This window comes from Elaeis guineensis, chromosome 9, assembly GCF_000442705.2.
Source record: "Elaeis guineensis isolate ETL-2024a chromosome 9, EG11, whole genome shotgun sequence".
NCBI classification, from domain to species: Eukaryota; Viridiplantae; Streptophyta; class Magnoliopsida; order Arecales; family Arecaceae; genus Elaeis; species Elaeis guineensis.
In genome coordinates, this window is record NC_026001.2 from 74,077,841 (window position 1) to 74,082,948 (window position 5,108).

The 5,108-nt window shown below is 34.5% G+C and overlaps 2 non-coding genes across 2 annotated transcripts; both read left to right on the top strand.

The window, feature by feature from the left end:
- The first annotated feature begins 302 nt into the window (after positions 1–302).
- On the top strand, positions 303–376 carry TRNAP-UGG (transfer RNA proline (anticodon UGG)). The gene has a single exon. It is a non-coding gene; the product is annotated as a tRNA-Pro (tRNA).
- Positions 377–533: 157 nt separating this feature from the next.
- On the top strand, positions 534–607 carry TRNAW-CCA (transfer RNA tryptophan (anticodon CCA)). Its single transcript has one exon. It is a non-coding gene; the product is annotated as a tRNA-Trp (tRNA).
- The last annotated feature ends 4,501 nt before the right edge of the window (positions 608–5,108 follow it).

Below are 5,108 nucleotides of genomic sequence, written 5' to 3' on the forward strand. Positions count from 1 at the left end.
ATAGATATGTACAATGAACCGATAGATGAGATTTTCCTGTCCCTAAAAAAGAAAGAAAAAGATAACCCCTTCTTCCTGAGCATTTCCGATAAGATCAATTTTGATTCTTTTTTTTTATACGATACACCGATAAGATCAATTTTTTTTTTTTTATATGTTAGGTTTCAGATGTATAAAATTATTTTATTATATGAAACCAAAAAGAAGAAATGACAAGAAAATTGTATATAGATAGAGGGGAAAATAACAATGTGGAAAAAAGACAGGATTTTGTACAATGACACTGTACAAGAACTTTCAAAAGGGATGTAGCGCAGCTTGGTAGCGCGTTTGTTTTGGGTACAAAATGTCACGGGTTCAAATCCTGTCATCCCTACCTATTACTTCTCTTATGGGCAGTAACGAGGGATTAATTAAGATCGATTGAAATTGGACATAATCTTTCATTTTTGCTTGCTATACGTATGCAAGATATGTTTGGGGGTAAAAAAACCTTTTCTTTACACTACAGTCGTATCTCCTGTAATAAGAAAGCGCTCTTAGTTCAGTTCGGTAGAACGCGGGTCTCCAAAACCCGATGTCGTAGGTTCAAATCCTGCAGAGCGTGATTCCGTTTATCTTATGTCGAATCACAATAAAATAACTTAACAAAAAAAAGTGTAATTGAAACTTAATTTGACCTCCCGCAGGGAGGAGGTCAATCAAAAAAAAGAAATGTTACTCAATCAAAGGTCCAACTGATCACCACGTCTGTATTGTAAATATGCAGTTACGAATAATCCTGCCAAAGTAATAGGAATTAGACCTAAGATGATTCCAAATAGAAAAACTTCAATCATTTTGATTTTTTGAGGGGATAAAAAGATGGGTAAGATCTATCCCTAAATATTAATCTGAATTATCCGTGAATCTCAATAACCAAGAATTGGCAATTGATGTGGAAAGGAACCTGGAACACCTGGAATCTCAGAGAAATATTCATTTTTATGAATTGTTCATTCAATTCATTTCAAATAAGTCGTATCTTATTCAAACCAATCAATAAGCTGGGGTTATAGTTAAAGCAGCCAGTAGAAAACCGAAATAACTAGTTATAGTAGGCATGAAAGAGCTAAATTAGATATGTTCTTTTGTTACATATGTTGATAAAATACTTACCTAAGTTTCCATTTTTCCCAGATATAACAGTAACGGTAAGAAAAAACCAATTGACAGGATTAGTTTAGTTCAATTGAAAGTTCTTGATTCATCAGCTATGACATCGATCGGTCTTGTGATTCCGAATCGACAGATTCATTGTGCAATTCGTGAGTTGAGTAAAGTAATAGTAATAAGAACTGTGTCGTGTAACTTCATTCAAAAATGATTTAAATAGAATTTATTTCATTTTTGAATAAAATCAAAAAATTGGATTTGAAAAGAACTTCCATTTTGATCATTTCTTTTCTTTTTCAATAAAAAGGATCTAATCCATTTGGGGGTGAACGACCTGATATTCCCTTTGACTTATTTTTTTTTTAACTCATTGGATTCAGTACATTAATAGGTTGGTTAATTGCCCATAATATCTCGAATGAGAAGAAAAAAAGTGCTCTACGATATATCGAAACGATCTATCAAAAAAAGAAAACCTTTATTTCTTTCATGAATTATTAGAACCCATTGATTCACACTTTTCCAAGATCTTTACTTTCTATTACGAAGCCAATAATGGAAACACCTTATAAGGAATTTGAGGAATTTTCTATTGATCTATTGAATAACATACAGTTATGCATAGACAAGGAACAAAAAAAGAAGAAAAGAATTATGTAGTATTTCGGTACCCATCGAGACTGCGTTGCTGTGCCAGAGGAAGGATAGCTATACTGATTCGGTATACTCGAAATATACCTTTGGTACAAAATTGACGATCTCACAAAGATGAAATATCAGTAGTTTTCATTTACTGATCCCATCTTTCACGGAATCGATTCCCTTTTTGTTTTGAATGTACAAAAATTTGTGGAGCTCAGCATGTCTGGAAGCATGGGAGAACGTTCTTTTGCTGATATTATTACTAGTATTCAATACTGGGTCATTCATAGCATTACTATACCTTCCCTATTCATTGCGGGTTGGTTATTCGTTAGTACGGGTTTAGCTTACGACGTGTTTGGAAGTCCTCGGCCAAATGAGTATTTCACAGAGAGCCGACAAGGGATTCCATTGATAACCGGCCGTTTTGATTCTTTGGAACAACTCGAGAAATTTAGTAGATCCTTTTAGGAGGCCCTCCAATGACCATAGATCGAACCTATCCAATTTTTACAGTACGATGGTTGGCTGTTCACGAATTAGCTGTACCTACCATTTTTTTCTTGGGGTCAATATAAGCAATGCAGTTCATCCAACGATAAACCTAATTCGAATTATAGAGCTATGACACAATCAAACCCGAATGAACAAAATGTTGAATTGAATCGTACCAGTCTATACTGGGGTTTATTACTCATTTTTGTACTTGCTGTTTTATTTTCCAATTATTTCTTCAATTGAGAGAAAGAAAGAGAATAGTAGGAATTCTCTTATCCCATTCGGAAAGATACTATCCTCATAATTATCTATGACTGTTTTTGTCTCTAGCATGACCACTTGATGAAATGTGGAGGAAAGTGGGGGAAATGGCCGATACTACTGGAAGGATTCCTCTTTGGCTGATAGGTACTGTAACCGGTATTCTTGTGATCGGTTTAATAGGTATTTTCTTTTACGGTTCATATTCCGGGTTGGGTTCATCTCTGTAGTAATCGGATGAACCGGATTTTAGACATGAAAAAGTCAGAACTCAGCGGGACCTTACCTCTTTGTCTGATTAGAGCAGTAAGGTCCCGCTGAGTTCTGACTCCATATAGCGAAACTTTGATCTACTCTATAACATACAAATTGGAAAGTTATCCAGTAAACATAATGAAAATATTATATTCGTAGAAATGACAAAACAGATCCTTTGTTTCTTAATAATTTGAAGAATGAAATCTATTGATTGATTCATAGTCTCTGTCGTTCCTCCATAATATTGAACTCTTACAAAGCAACAAAAAAGAAGGAATCAATCGATTTTCTGGATAATCCAATATTATATGGATTTCTACGGATGAGACATCCTGAAAATTTTTTCTATACTAAATTAATAGAACCTTATTCTATAAAAACTCTGATGAGATAATAAATAAGGATTTGGATATTTGTAAAAATCTAATTTGCCTTTCAACTAGAACAGTAAAAGTTTTTTTTGTTTGAATAATTTTTCTAAATTAGAAGTTTAAATTAATTGAATAATTAAAGAAGTTCTATTTGTTCAATGAATTTCTCCTCCCCTAACCCTTTCTTTTTGTTTGTCTACTACTTCTTATGAATCTAAACAAAGGAGTTCCAATAGACCCGGAAAGCAAGGAATAGTAATCTTTGACGAACAAGAGAAAAATCATTATTATTTCGATACAAGACGACACAAGAAAAGGGATTTTACACCCTTTTTTGTGTCGAATAGAAGATTAGGAAGACTAGTAATCCCTCCTAAAAGTATTTTTCCCATCCTTCCCTTGTATTCTCTTCCTTTATATTTGTATGCCTATAGTCTATTACTAGGAATGGGATACACGTAATGAATTCCAGACATCCCACAAACAAAACAAAAACAGTATAAACAAAAAGGTTTACAGAATTTTTTGATCATACATAAGTATCGATCGACAATAATTTGTTGCTTTTTACCAACTTGATGTTAAGGAATTTCTGGACCTAGAAATTCATTTCATACAATTGAACCTTTTCAAACTGTTTCTTTTTAAGAATCAAAAAAACTTGTGCCAAAATAACAGATGCCAAGAAGAACAAAAGGCCTTGGACACATAATGGATCTTGAAGCACTATTTCTGCATCTCCCTGACCAAACCCTCCTACATTGGGATTGCTTGTTAATGGTTGATCGAGCTTGATGGATTCACCCTCTGAAACAAGAAGTTCTGGCCCTGGAGGTACAATATCAACCACTTGATGTCCATCCGATGCATCAACTATGGTTATTTCATATCCTCCTTTTTCTTTACGTACTATTCTGCTTACTATACCTGCTGATGTAGCATTATAGACTGTATTGTTACTCTTGCTCCCATCAGGAGAAATCTGACCCCTTCCTCTGTTCCCACCTACATATATGGGATATTTTAAGAAGTGAACGTCTTTCCTCGTAGCAGGGTCGGGGGAAAAATGGGAAAGGTGATTTCACTATATTTCTGACCGGGAACAGGACCTATCACAAGAATATTTCTTTTATTGGGACGATAACTCTGAAAAGATAGATTTCCCATCTTTTCTCTCACCTCGGGAGAAATACGATCGGGGGGGCTAACTCGAATCCCTCGGGTAAAATAAGAACAGCCCCTACATTCAAAGCCCCCTTTTTCCCATTAGCAAGAACTTGTTTCAGTTGCATATCATAAGGGATTCGAACAACTGCTTCAAATATAGTATCAGGAAGCACGGCTTGCGGAACTTCAATATCCACGGGCTTATTAGCTAAATGGCAATTGGCACATACAATTCGTCCAGTTGCTTCTCGTGGGTTTTCATAACCCTGCTGCGCAAAAATGGGATATGCATTTGAAATAGATGCCCGAGTTATTACATATATCATGATCGATATAGAAATCGATTGAGTCATCTGTTCCTTTACCCAAGAAAAAGTATTTCTATTTTGCATGTCCAATCATTGATCCCGAATTTCTACAATAAATTAGATAGGTAGCTAGTATAGTTCCCTATACACGAGTCTGTCATTGTACTGGGATAATTGTACTGGATACTGGAATATAGGACGAATACCTTGAAGAGCTAGAAATATAAAGAATTAAGTAAGATTGAAAATCCTTTCTTTATATATGAAGAAAGATTCTGATTTGATTGATATCAGGAGATCAAATGAGTTCTTCATTCATTCATTGAATGATAAATAACTACAAGTGAAGGAGATACACGATTTAAATAATAGAAGATCCAATATTTCACAATTGTATCTAGAATAACTGGAAAAGTGGAAACAAGACTAGATATAATTTGATCGTTAT